Source organism: Hordeum vulgare, chromosome 7H (assembly GCF_904849725.1).
Source record: "Hordeum vulgare subsp. vulgare chromosome 7H, MorexV3_pseudomolecules_assembly, whole genome shotgun sequence".
NCBI lineage: Eukaryota > Viridiplantae > Streptophyta > Magnoliopsida > Poales > Poaceae > Hordeum > Hordeum vulgare.
The window spans coordinates 60,252,552-60,267,855 of NC_058524.1; the positions used below are offsets into that span (position 1 = coordinate 60,252,552).

The 15,304-nt window shown below is 40.8% G+C and overlaps 1 pseudogene; it reads right to left on the bottom strand.

The window, feature by feature from the left end:
• Positions 1 to 2,020: 2,020 nt before the first annotated feature.
• On the bottom strand, positions 2,021 to 14,560 carry LOC123412390 (annotated as a pseudogene).
• Between the last annotated feature and the right edge of the window lie 744 nt (positions 14,561 to 15,304).

Consider the following 15,304-nt stretch of genomic DNA (forward strand, 5'->3'; position numbering starts at 1 on the left):
AGTGACCTGTATGTTTTATATCACACACGACTTGATCTAAGCAACCGTTTGTGTTATTTTGGCTCATCGCAAAGCCCCAGGGACTGGCAGCATCTTTAATGACACCCGTCCCGCGGCATGGCAAGAAAATATAAGGTAGTTGGGCGAACGACACCGAAGGAGGGGCGATCCTTGCTGGGAAACGTCGCGAGCGTGACACCTGACGGTGCATTTAATGCGCCTATCCTAATCCGTTAGGGTTAGGTATTTATAACTGCAACTTCTACCAGTAGTTTTGGCAGCTATAGAAACCATTGTTTAACCCATGTAAAAGACCATTTTAGCTACAGTGGTAACGTGTTTGCCATCTATCACACACATCTTGATATGGATAATCTTTTGTGTTATTTTATGTCGTCGCTAACAATTCATCCGGCTGACCTGTATGTCGTCTATCGCACACATAATCATCTGGACAATCGTCTGTGTTCTGCTTGATCAGCGCAAGTTGTTTATCCGAGTGAACTGTATGCCGTACGTCACACACACTTGTTTTTAGTTAACCGTTTGCTTTATTTTGGATCATCGCAAACAGTTTATTTGAGTCAATTGTGTGCCGTAGATCGCACACGCAAATCTTTTATGAATCGTATTTGATGGATTCGTCATCGCACACAATTCGTGTTATTGATGACGGACCTTGAACTATGTCGTTTGCGATACATGCATCGCACACAGTTTCGTCGAAGGATGATCTCTGATTGATGTGTCGTCTTAGAACCTTCCTGCAGTAGTTTAATGGTATCCCTGTGGGCTATACGGTCAACGCGAAAAAAACAAATTTATGAGGGAGAACACCAAAGCCTACCAGCAAAACACTTGTCTATTAACAGATTTATTATTTTTCAAAACAAAACAAAATCAGCAGATTTATTGATGAGTTAGTACCAATGAAAACAAATATCATGGATCTTAAAATGTGCTATTATCGTGCTATAGCGTGTTATTAGTGAGACATTATACACTATTTTGTTTAGCAAGACATTGCTTGAAACACTATCGCACATTATTTTTTCATTGGCTAGTACTAATAAAGAAACCCGCAAAAAAGTACTAATAAAGAAACCAGCAGTACATATTCGGGTAAACTCAGGCTCAACATCTAATGCTCTCAAATGAATAGTAAATTCAAAAAGAATAGTAAAAGAATTCTGATTTTCTATGACAAACTTTAAGGAATGTTTGCAACTCTTGCAAAGTTTCATCAAAAAATCACATTCGTGAAAGTCGTGCCAAAAATAATAATATCGATGCGCTGAAAATAGTACTTATGAACCCATTTTGGAGCACTAGTTCTGTTGCTACTACTTTCACCAATGTGATTTCATGATTAAATTTTGCAAGCACTCGAAACCTTCCTTAAAGTTTGCCACACAAAAAAATAGATTTTTTTAATTTTTCTTCTATTTTTTTCGGATTTACTGTTCACACCAGGAGCATTTGAGCTCAAGCTCAGAAAGGCACTTTCATATTTGTATGAAATGAATTGATACTAGATAATATTGTTCACCCAGCAAAATGAATGGTATTTCTAGAGTATATAGCACACACACATATATGTACAAATTATTGCTGTTAAAATTACCTCAAATCCAATCATTTATGCTAATCTTCATTATGAAACTAGCTTTTTCAGCTGAGATCAGAGTGAAATGGTAGATGTCGTTTTTTTGAATGTAGCAAAATGGCAAATGTTGTTTCTTTTCAGCTGCGATCAGAGCTAAACTAACTCCTGGTAGGTTTAGCAAAAAATACGCCTTTTTTAACAGCTTTAGCTAAGCTATGTACAAAGAAAGAACTGTCGTAAGTGCTGTAACAATTTCCTTTTCTTTTTTCCTTTTACTGTGCAGGGAACTCCATGCCTTTATGAAAGCACTGGTTTCTTCCTTTCGGTTATAACTGTCCAAACGATCTGATAAAATTTTGAAATTTTTAATGTTTGTTTCACTAACAGTTCAAGGGATAAGATCAAATCTTTCTTCGTTCCTAAGGCATGCATTCAGTTTATCCCTAGATGAGTGATGCTTCAATTATAAGAGTGAAAAGCGAACCAATGTTCATACCGAACGATCGGTAAGTCGACACGAACACTGCAACCCAAGTACCCAACCAGGTGTTGGTTTTACAGATAAAAGTACCCAAAAGAGTATAACTAACTAATGCACGCACCGGCTACATACATGCTACGACAGCCTACAGCAGGGCATGGCGCCTGCATTTCTTGGATTTCTTCTTGTTTTTCTGCTTGTGCGCCTCTATGTTTTCTGGGGTCGACAGGCCTCTGGCTGCGGGCGCATACTCCTCGGCTGCTCCTGTCCCCGATTCGTTGTCGTAACACCCATCAATCTGCGGTTGGACAACCTCTGCAGCAACTGCCTCCCTTCTCTCCTTCTTCCATGGATGCCTTTTCAGAACGCAGAAAGCTGATGATCTTCTTCAGCTTGTTCCCGCCATCTTTCCAGGTCGAAAAGAGCTCCTTGGCAGTCACACAAGCTCTCTTCTCCGCACTGTGAGTGAGGCGGCAAACAGCTCAGATGGGAAGAACAACAATTTGCAGAAAAATACCTCTAAGCTGCGGGGTTTGCTGCATCAACTGGAATAATTATTGCATTTATCTATGAACTGCCGACATTGTAATACATGTGCATACCTATCATCAGACTGTTTGTCGAAGTTGTTGCAGACTTGCCTGACCTCCAGTAACAGATCCACATCTATCTTTGTTGGGGGTCCTCTTTCCGTCAGCCAAGAAAGGACACTTCTAAGGAATACAACAATAGCCCTTGCATCTTTCTGCATATATAAATTGGTTTCCAAAGTATAGAAAAAACTGCTAGTGGTGAATTATCAGACCAACAAAAAAATAAAAACCTTACACCTGATGTACTCACCTGGCCTTGCTTGTTGATATGAAACGCCTCAAACTTCTCCCAAAATTCAACATCCCCGATTTTCTTACCAACACGTTTCATTTCACATGGCAGCAGACTTTTCCTCTCTACATTTCCGAGAAAACTACTCTCTATACTGTCATCATGAAAAAACGATTTTGCCGTATGAACAATTTGATTGAGTGTGCAGTCCCAACTGCTAAATATGATAGCATTCAAGCCTCGATATGTTGCCTGGACTCTGGGTGAACCGGCGACTAGCATGCGTTCTCCAATTACTTCAAGTGCATCAGCAAACAGCCTTCTGAATTTCCCAAGTTTCGGAGACCTTATTTGCAAAGCACCTAGAATCTTTTGCGAGAATTCCAATGGCAAATCCTCAAAAACTCTGTGCATCTGAAGGAAACGTGTGGCCTCGTAGCAATCCCCCACGTTAAGATTTAAAGGCACAAGATAAAGTGTGACAACTAATCTCATAAGGACTAGAATGTGCGAAGCACTTGTAGTCTTCTGGGCCCACTCTTGGATCATATGTCTCTTTGTCAAGAGACTCCTGGCCGACTCATATATTAAACGCCCTGCTGATATTGACAGTTTCTCCAGTTTCCGATCTGCCGTAGACATCAAACAATTCTGAAAGTAAAGGCTGCAGCTTCTGCGCTTTATCATCTTAACAAAAATAGATTCTGTGGAGAACATGCAACCATGAAGTGCAAAGCATGATGAAGCAAAATAACCAAGACACTCTATGAGATCCACACAGCACATAGGGGATATGTAATCCGGTTCGGCTCTCCAGTTTGCGTTCAAGGTGAACTTGATGATGGACTCAAGAGCAAGCTTTAAGTTTAGGAGCAAGGAATATCTGCCATCAAGACCACTAGGGTGTTGACTTTGTATGTGTTCTACAAAATCGAAATGACTGTGGTGAACAAATATATCCAAAGATTGAAAGAAAATTGCCCACTCAGATTCGTTGTCCAGGTACTGCATAAGTCTTGAAGTCAGCATGGCACCCCAAGGTACTACGTTTAGCAGAAGTATGGCCATTCTCCCGAGATGCCCATGTGTCAGTTTCTTATTTGATGGCCTGAGATGTGCATCTAGGGAATCAACAATCAGACCATATGCAGCTGGTGAGTAAAGTACACCAATGTTTGACTCATCAATTGCAGCTTCCTCCCACAACTGCTGGAGGAACTGGAGCCCCAAACTGAATAGTTTCCCTTTTGAGCACATGGAGAAACATTGGGTATAACATTTAGCTTTGAAGTACGCTTCGGCTGCTTCTGACCAGCATTCAGTCATAGCGAAACAGTCACCAGCATCCTCAAGCCTGGAAGTGCTGCAATTTTGCGTATAAATCATTCCTATGGCAATGCAAGGAAACAATTTTTAGTCAGATAGAGTTGGATGGAATGTAAAGTAATGACTATATATCCATATGAAAGATGAAATTTAGCATGAATTTCAACACAGTGCACTAAAGTAATGCAGCTGCGGCAGCAAGAATTTAGCCATGTCGCTCCAGCTTGAAACCATATGGAAGCTTCCGCCTTGATCTTATCGATCAGGCGAGGTAAAAATTTAAAATATGAAGATCATTACTTCTTGGGTTACTCTCCTTGGAGCGATTTGCCATTTTTCAATGTTATATGGAATCGCGGAACTACAGAAGTATCGATACAACTTAAAAATTATAGGGTCCACACACCTGCTCTTTTGTAGTCCTTTAACTTGATATAGCAAGTGGCAGCTTTCTCATGCATGCCAATAGATTCATAGATCTCTGCCGCTTTTTGCAATGAAGCCTGGCACAGCTCCAGATTTTTAGGCATGACACCGTCTGCAGTTGCTACAAGTCCAGCAGCTCTTGCCCACTTCTCTCTGTATGCATCATTAGCCTTCTCGAAACACATTGTAGCCATCTCAAATTTCCCCTCATTGAATAACTATAACAAAAAAAAGCGCACTTGTGACATTGAGTAGCAATTGCAGAAGAGATGTACAGTAACACTGCAAGAAGGTATGCATGTTTTCTAAAAAGTAGGCGTGCATAGATCAATTCTCAACAAAAGGCCAGTACATTTAATTGAATTGAATATGAAAACTTCACTGCCTAGGTAACATCGTCAAATTGCAGGCAAAAATAATAGTTTCCCCAAAATCCTAAGCTGATGGAGAAATGATCTTTGAATTCAAGACTTGTTGGCTCTAATACCATATTGAATTGCATGCAGCAACAAGTTCACCCAAAAGCCTAAGCTGATGGCAAAAGACTGCATGCAGTATTGCAGTACTATATTTTATATTATTAACATAATGCATAGCACAATGAACTAGATTTCCACACCACAAAAGTGTATATCACTAACCTTGGTGCCCCGTCGCCTCCAATCATCAGCGCTGCTTCCTGTCTTCATTGCTTCAATGAAGGAAGAATCAAGTAATCTTACTTCTACAAGACACAACTTGTTCCAGAAGTCAAACATTGGCCGACAGTAATCATCTCCAGTTTCACATATCCACAATCTTTGCCTAGTTCGTGTGATGGCAACATAAAGCTGCTTCAGCTCTGAACAGAGAAGACAGTGCTTGTTCCTGTCGAAATCTGGATGAGACATCTCCTCAGGTGATGATAAAATACTCTTGTTTTTCATATAGCCATAGACAACTCTCCATTTGTTTTTTAAAGGCGATGAACTGAAAATATTATACAACAGCACATCCTACACAATATTTTTCCAAAATTAGTGTTGAAACAACCCATTCTGTAGAGAAAAGAATTTCCAAAATGAACACAAAGAAGTGAGCATACCTGGAATTCAAGACCTTTACATTCAACAATGGTCAAAACAAGGGCCTGTTTACCAACAAGATCAACAATTTGTTTTTTGGTATCATCATCACGAACTAATATTACTTGCTCGGCACCAAACCCATGCAGGTTACCATGTTTACTTTTCTTTTCTCCAAATATATTCACAATTGCATTTTTATCGTTACCAGTCTCCAGCAGCACAGGAGGTTCTCCATATACAAGTCCAGTCTCTGGATTAAGCTTGTCAACACTTGATGGGAAAAAGAAGTACAAAAGGTCAATGATACTTTGGGCCATACGAAGAATCCCAGAATGTGTGCGAAAATTTTGAGTAAGTTGAAACATATCAGAGAGATGGCATTGTTTTCCAGGTTTATTACCTTGATTGCATGCTTTAGTTTCTGAGAGGAATGTGGTATAAAAAAGTGAGCGAATATCTTCAAATCTGAAATCAACCCCCCTTGCTATCGTCTGCGCAGTATCACCGGCAAAATGGAAGCCCTCCTTGAAATTCCTGCAGACATACTTAAGAAGTACTATTTGTGTCATGGTTAGATCCTGCACCTCATCCACATAAACAAAATCCAACATGTCGCCATTGTAGCCCTCTGAAACTAGACATTTGTGAAGGCTATTCACAAAATCAGACAAATCAAATTCTCTGGCACTGCACTTCATGCTCTCATAATCAAGGAAAATATCATAAATCCTATCTCTCTTCTCACTGTTCAGAGATGAAAATCTTTTATCTGAGAGCATCACATAATCTGGTCTTTCAAGTTTGCCCGTACTAGGCCTGCTTGCTTGGTATCCGCCCTTTATATGAGAAATTATTTCAGTAAAGACAGTGGACGCATCAAATTTCTTTGTCAGGTCTGCATTAAAATGAGGCCAGTAGGAAGCAGCAAATTTCTCATAAGTAACTTCCTTCAGTTCAATCAAAGTTTGCAATGCACGAGATTTTGAATACCCCCTCTCAGTGCTAGAACTCAGTTCACCATAAAAAATATCAAAAAATGATGTCTGGAATGTTCCATCAAGCATCATCAAGAACTTGCGATATGTTATAGCAAGGGGATAGTGCTCGCAAGGTAGATCACAAAAATTGTCTGGAATTTCTGTGGATTGTTCCATATCATCAATGATATCATGCATATCGGTGCTAGGCTGATCAGGGGCATCACCAGCGACAAATCTGCAAAGGGTAAAATAAATTGAAATTAATATGAGAAGAACATTAACAAAGAACCGGCTTGCAGTGTGTAGTTCCGAAAAGATGCATTGCAATAGATAAGATACATTAAACCTTTTGAAAGAACATGGGAAAAAGATTTTTTTTTTTTGAAAAAAGCACAAAGGAGCATTTAAAGAGTGTGGTTGAAAAACACATTTCTACTGTTAAAACAAGAGAGCACATTTCTTTGCTCCACTTTCAAATGATAGATGAAAATAATTTTCCAAACTAGAAGCACATGTAAAAACAGTCACACGGAGCTCCCAGGTCCAACAGATTTACCTTTTAAGTCTGCAAATTTGATTCTTTATGGCCGAACATAACTTTGGGCTTACAGTGATAAAGACTTGTTTTACAAAACTTTCTTCCTTTGTGTCATTTGTGATAGTATTTTCTTCACAAGCCCCAAGTAAACCAACTTCGTCCAAATTAAGCCCTCGGGATGCAGTCAATGACTTTTGCTCCACTTGAAGTAGTTTCATTGTCAATACGGTGGTTTTCCCAGTTCCTGACCTCCCAAGTATGAAACTAGTCTGAGGGAATCGGATTATCACGTCCTCTTCATCAGTCAGTTCGAAGGGAATATCAATTTCATACCCATCAGTAGCTGTCAGCAAATGTTTTGCCACTCCAGATGATAAAGAGTAGAATTTCATCAGCAAGAAGCTTTCACTAACTTTCAGATTCTCCATAACACATGATGTATCCATGAGATCATGATCTTCCTGGGCATCAATTGTGCAGTCCTTGTAGCGAATAATATCATGCTCAACATCCCAAATCGCAGGAACTTCCAGTTTCCTGTTATCCACAACAGAAAGATTGGAGAAGTAAAAAAGCATATCAACATTTTGATCATGTACAAGCATGAATGTTTTTACTACCAGTTCATTTGGAAGCACCAAAAGTAAAAAAAAAACAAGGATCTTGCACTATTACCATGGTAAATCCCAGAAAAAATAAACAAAACATACCCATCTGTCTGCACTCTTCGGCAGTGATCGAGGTAATCATCAGTGTACATGGAAAACATGTTTTCGAGACGTTGACCGATTCTAGCAACATGCTTACGGGACAGCAGGTCCCAAATTCTTATTATCTGGAAAATCCTTCTTTCTTTTTTCTCCATGTCAATATTCCAAATAAGATAAAAATCCCTGACTTTGAATACTTTTGCAAGCTGGAAAGTATCACATATGTCAATGTTCTTAACTGTTGGCCTCCAACCAGCACCAAGTTTGACAAGTTTCTGGAGTACTTCCCTCTTGAGCTGCGGTGATTTTAGTGCAATGAAAGATTTTCTAAATCCATCGCTAAGAACAACCTGTCGAATTGGGGAAATACATAACATACAACTTGAGTAGAATGACATTCAAGAAAAATATTTTAAAAATAAGTAGGTAATTCACCACATGCCATGCAATGTGTATGAATTTAAGCATAGCATTATCATGTAGGGCCATCATTACTGACATAGAAGCAAGCCACAGGAGGACGCGACATCTTCCGCTATGACTTACAGATATGCCAAGTTATCCAAATTCCCTTTCTTCTCAAGTTTGTTTACTTGTTTCCAAAGAGAGAAGGTAGTTACTCTTTGTAAATATAAGATTGGAACAGGAAGAATTTGAGTATCATATCTTGTTGATTCCAACAAGATAGAGTCACAAGAATACGATTCAAAGAACGTTTGATGCATGATAGGAAAAACATAGGGATCCTTCCAATATATTTGAGTGGATGGAAACTTTCCAATGAAATGTTTTGCAAAAGAAACACTAGTGACAATGCTTACAGATTGCAATCCTAGTATCCTAGAAATAAAAAACACACACATAAGAAAATTTTAATACGAATACAATCCTCCAAAATTCCTATGAAAATCCTTTGAATTAAAGAGGTCCTGATTTTGTTAGCCCCACCCCCATATAATGGAACTTGGCACATGATATGTGGCTTTCTTTTATATATATATATATATATATATATATATAAATGTATTTCATCTCGGATTTAAGTTGATACAGACGAAGCAAGAAATGACCCAGAAAAGGAGTTTAATCCCCACACATCACCCATGATACCCTATCCTATCCTTATCTCATGACACAGGTACAAGAAAATGTATTTTTGGTAACTCTGTTGTTGCTAGTCTATTTTCAGTTCATCAACCTTTTTAGTAACTCTTGTCCTCGAATTAACCTGATGAGCCATGCAATGAAGCTATGGGAGAGAGTCATTGAGCACCGGTTAACAAGAATGACAAGCGTGACAAAAAATCAGTTTGGTTTCATGCCTGAGAGGTCGACCATGGAAGCCATTTTCTTGGTACGACAACTTATGGAGAGATATAAGGAGCAAAAAAGGACCTGCATGTGGTGTTGATTGACTTGGAGAAGGCCTACGATAAGATACCACAGAATGTCATATGGCGGGCCTTGGAGAAACACAGAGTTCCAGCAAAGTACATTACCCTCATCAAGGACATGTACGATAAAGTTGTGACACGTGTTTGAACAAGTGACAGCGACACTGATGACTTTCCGATTAAATAAGACTGCACCAGGGTCAGCATTGAGCCCTTATCTTTTTGCACTGGTGATGGATGAGGTCACGAGGGATATACAAGGAGATACCCATGGCGTATGCTCTTTACAGATGATATGGTGCTAGTCGATGATAGTCGGACAGGGGTTAATAGGAAGTTAGAACTATGTAGATAAACCTTCCAATCTAAGGGTTTTAGACTTAGTAGAACTAAAACTGAGTACATGAGGTGCGGTTTGGGTACTACTAGGCACGAAGAGGAGAAGGTTAGCCTTGATGGGCAGGTGATACCTCAGAAGGACACCTTTCGATATTTGGGGTCAATGTTGCAGAAGGATGGTCAGAAGAATGGGGATATTGATGAAGATGTGAACCATCGAACCAAAGTTGGATGGTTGAGATGGCGTCAACTTCCGGCGTTTGCTATGACGAAAGTGCCACAAAAGGTAAAAGGCAGGTTCTATAGGACGGCGATTCGGCCGACAATGTTGTATGGCGCTGAGTGTTTGCTGACTAAAAAGCGACATGTTCAACAGTTAAGTGTGGCGAAAATGCGAATGTTGAGATAGATGTGTGGCCACACAAGGAAGGACCAGGTCTGAAATGATGATATACGAGATAGAGTTGGGGCAGCACCGATTGAAGAGAAGCTTATTCAACATCGTTTGAGAAGGTTTGGGCATATTCAGCGCAACCTCCAGAAGCTCCAGTGCATAGCGGATGGCTAATGCATGCTGGTAATGTCAAGAGAGGCCGGGGTAGACCGAACATGATATGGGAGGAATCCGTAAAGAGAAATCTGAAGGACTGAAGTATCACCAAAGAACTAGTCACAGACAGAGGTGCGTGGAAGCTTGCTATCTATGTGCCAGAACCATGAATTGGTTGCAAGATTCTTACGGGTTTCGCTGTAGCCTACGCCAACTTGTTTGTGGTTGTTGTTGTTGTGGTAGCAGCCATACTATGTCTATCTATCAAAACCAGTCTGGCTTTGTGCTACTTTTTTTCGAGTCAGGTTTCCATAATTTCCGCTACTTTCAGAACAGCAACTGACAACGACACAACAAAGGAAAAGAAGGAATTTTGTGCTGGGAAGTCCCACACAATCTGGTTTTGTGCTTACATGGCACCACACAATCTAGTTTTGTGCAGACATAGTTCCAAACCCTCTGGTGCTTGGGCGACACGGTCAGGTCTGCCACTCACTCCATCCAGGTCAACATGTTGTGGCAAACGCTGATTTTGTGATAGATTATTTGGCTAAAAACGCCTAGGGACGAAAACTGCACGAAACAAGTTGCAGGAACCTAAACTAGACTCCAGCAATAGTTAAAGAACTACAAATACACTTTATTCGGGTACAAAATCATAATAACCTGACATAGTATTGCACAAAATAGCACATATTATGGCATAATGGAACCACATGATTGATATAGCATGGGCGCAAAAGAGCACATGTCCCTGTAAATCTAAAGCACAAACCCCTCGATATCAAGCCTAGCAAATTAAATAAACCATATATACATGATCCCAAAAAGTAAGAGACACACCTAGCTAGTTCATGATCACACAAGAAAAGCACAAAATCCACAACGTGTCAATTCAACACTGAAGTACCTGACAATAAACGTCAGTCTCACCAGATATATAAACATACATGTAATTTGTATTTCAGGCAATTAAGTGCAGTGCACATAAATAGCAGAACCAACTATCACAGTAAGGCCTTGTTTGGCACTAGGGTTTTTGAGGGGATTGGTAGGAATTGGGTGAAACCCCAACCTTCACCCAATCCCTTCAAATCCTCATTTATCCCCAATCCACTAGGTAGGGGTAGTGTATTGGGTATTGAAAAAAAAAATGCACTGAAGTTTGGGGATTTGTGGGGAAATGTGGGGATGAAACATGTCAAATACACTAGAACCAAATGGTGTTTTGGAATATATGTGGGGATTTAGGGGTTTGGCCGGTATAATCCCCAACAATTCCCTAAAATACACTAGTACCAAACAAGGCCTAAGGGGAACTGGTGAAAACATGGTTTAAGTTAAACTGAGTAAGATCACTTTTGTGCTTACCTTCCATCTAGTATTACTGAAAATTGCTGAATCAGCATTCAGAAGATCATCAAGTTCTTGCTTTACGTGCAAAATCAACTTACACATGGTTGCATCATTACTGGCATTAATAATGCATTTACGGCTTCTCGCGTCATCAACAAGGTTTTTCCAGACAGTCCCACTTCCATATAATGTAGTAGCATTGCCAACAATCCAAAGGCAGTGCCTATATCAAATAAAGCATCCACTTGATTTATATATACTAGTCATACATACTCTGAACAATAACAAACCAAAGAATTGGTGCACACCTTGCTCTAGTAAGAGCAACATTTGTTCTTCGGTTATCAGCAAGAAATCCAAGACCTCCTCTCTCATTGGACCTCACAGTTGATAGTATGATTATATCGTCCTCTTCTCCTTGGAAACCATCAATGGACTTGACCGTCACATGAAATCCATCACATGTATCGTATTTGTTGCCTAGTCTATCTTTAATTGCATTAACTTGACAGCTATATGGAGAGACCACACCGATACTGAGCCCTTGGTCTGACCCTCTCCAGGCTACACAAAAGAATAAGCTGGTATGTTACTGATCTTTAGGAATCAACCTTTTCACTAGACTAGCGAGGAAATTTCTAAAGCAAACTTAAATTGGTTCTGTATAAGCCAACAATTGCCTTAACACTACCTACTTCCACTCTATCTAGGTCCATGTCTATCAACCACTTAATTTCATACAGAAAATCAGATTATGAACTAGCAGAGTGGTCAAGACAGGATGGTACAGTTAAAAGGAAGGATAGGCTCAGCATAGACATACATTTGAAGATGTTTTCGATCAGTTGCTCTGGGACACAAGCCAAATGCAATGGCAGTGGGATCACCAATTCACATACTAGGAGATGAACCTAGATAGAGTGATCCCACTTCCTTTTAACAGTTGCTCTGGGACACAAGCCAAATGCTCCCCGTCATGTTTAGCACAGATACCACGGACATCACCAACCTAGAAAAGAGCCAACAATGAAGAGCTCAAAAGAGTTAGATATTCATGGTAATAAAATCGTATTAAGTAAAACTGAAAGGCAACTATGCATGTCCTATTACCGAATTTGTGGGGGCTAAGAGAGGCTCGATCACTGTGAAATTGTTATTCATGTGCTTGTCAAAGCTCAGTGCTTTCCATATCCACATGTTTGTTATGATATTACCGAGAAAAAATGCATATCTGAGTTTCTGCAAGTCTTCTTCCAAACCAATATCTTGTGCGACCTTAATTTTGAAATGCTTCTGGCACTCATCATCGTCATCTGTACAAACATCAGTAACCATTGCCAAGTAATACGTCACGCCATAGCGGTTGAAGTCCTCCACAGCTTCAGGTTTCATGCTAGACAAAATAAATACATCGCCATTCCTTATGGTATGAGCCTCTGTAGAATAAGCAGCCCCATAATCCCAAAAGTCCACATCCATATAGTACACTTCCGGTTTCTCTGTTCCATCCAAAGAGAGTATTTTCGAAGAGGGTCCTTCCATGATGAGTTCAAGGCATGAGCACAGATGTGACCTTGTCTCTTCAATCAAAGGCGCGTGATACGATTTGAGATAGTGATCAAGTGACGTGAAGCTGCAAGGAATAGGCTCAACCTACATGAAAACAGGAAATGGGAATATGATTAAAGACAACAAAAAACTAGAATGTAGCAAACATGAACACGCAAATGGGGTATGCGGCTATGCTAGCAGATCAACTATGTGGCCAAATTTTATCTTCTACGAAACCGAGCAAGCAAATACAGCGCTGAGGCTCTTGGCAACCATGACATGTTTCTAGCAACTTCAGAATAAATTAATAATGCAACTAAATGACATCATAATATTAATATATCTGTCTCATTAGGCAGCATAACCTACAGAGCTAACATCCCCCGGCATTCTTGTAGAACTTGATATCTCATATATGGTGTGGTATCTACAGTATTCTGAAACGCCGCTACATCATTGGAAAGAAAATTTGGTGTATCATTTGTGTCAGCATATCCATCTGTGGTTTTCACTTTCAGTGAGATTTCGATGAAATTCATCGAATCTCACTAATTTCAGCAGTCCCCGAAATGCTTACCTTTGGGCGAAAATATTTTAGTGATTTCATTACTACTCATGAATTAAAATATATTTCAAATATTTAATCGACTTCAAGTGAATATTCCGCCCTTCTGGCCGAAACGCGAACCGAAATCACCGAAATTCATCTAATGATGCTGAAATTTTTCTGAAACTGGAAGTGAAAACTTTTTCCATCATTAATTAGTACTATATTCCGAATCATATATGGTACATTAGCAGGGTTAGGTAGATCACAGGCACACATACTTCCCATTCCAAACCCTAGCAAAATCTTGGCCGCACCCAGCGGCCCAGATAAGCAACCTGGAGTCCTGGACCGCCCAACAAGCAGTGAAACGACGATTCACTGCAAGCGACTCGTCAATCAATCAATCATCAGGGAAACCTAAGCATGGCCGCCGGACGCAGGTCGCACGCACCCACAGAATTTAAAAAAAAAACAGAAAATGGATGCTCAAGTTGGCAGCCGCTCGCACGAATGGTCCGGCGGTTAATTAGGCGCCGCGTATCAAGGGATAGATTGACTGATTAAGCACCTGCCCTTGGTAGAGGTCGTCGTTGATGATGTCCTGGATCGACCAGGAGAGCACGATGTCGCCCAAATCCATCTCCCCCGCGTCGCGCGCGCGCGCCGCTCAGGCGCCTTAGCTTTTCTGCCCTCACACGAGAGCAGCGGAGGAAGCGAGCGGCAGCCGCGAATGCGATGAAGGGGGTTTCGAGGGTGAGGAGGAGGAGCGCGGCATGGTGCTCGGGCTTTTGAGGGAGGTTGGCTTCGAGTCGAAGCGTCCGCCGGTGTGCTTCTGATCAATCGCAGCAGGGGGTGGTTAATGGCGATCTTTTGCTTCTGCGGGAGGACAGAGGCGGAGGTTTTCTGCAGCGGCTTTTATCTTGGGGTTTGGACCCTTTTCTACAGCACTTCGCCGACCCAGGTTGGACTTGAGCCACGTACCCGAGAGCATATGCGTCTCTAAACCATCTCCAGCCGTTTAGCCTTCCAGAAAACATTTTTTTTGCCATTTGGGAGCTTGCGAGCTAAAACTTTGATCTCGGGGAGCAAATTTTTTCATTCATTCCCCCACCCCAGCCGACCACATGAGAAGAGAAAGGGAGGAGACAGTTCTTTTTTGTATGCACATGGTGGGCCTAGCAATTTTTTTTTTAGAAAGATGAGAGAAGCTAACCGGCGGAGTTTGTGCATGCAAAACTAGCGTCGGACGCCCAAGCGCCCTCCGGGGGGCTGGGTTTGGTCTGGGATCACCGAGGCTAGTTTTGGCCAAATCCGGTGCAGAACGACGTCCTGAGAGCATTACTGGGTGATTTTTTTAACGCCAATGGTTAAGAAGTACTTTGGGGAGGCCTGTTGGGGGCGCGACTGGAGATGCTCTTAGACATTACAGAAGAAAAAATATAACTCAGCCGAACTTTTCATATCATCTTGTGCGATTGGATTATCTCTAAACACTTCTAATTAGACTATGTATAAGGAAAATATGAGGGCTTACGGGCATGTTGGATCAGTCCATCTCATAAGAGACACGGTTCATTCTAGATCATTTTTTCTTTTCTTTCTTTC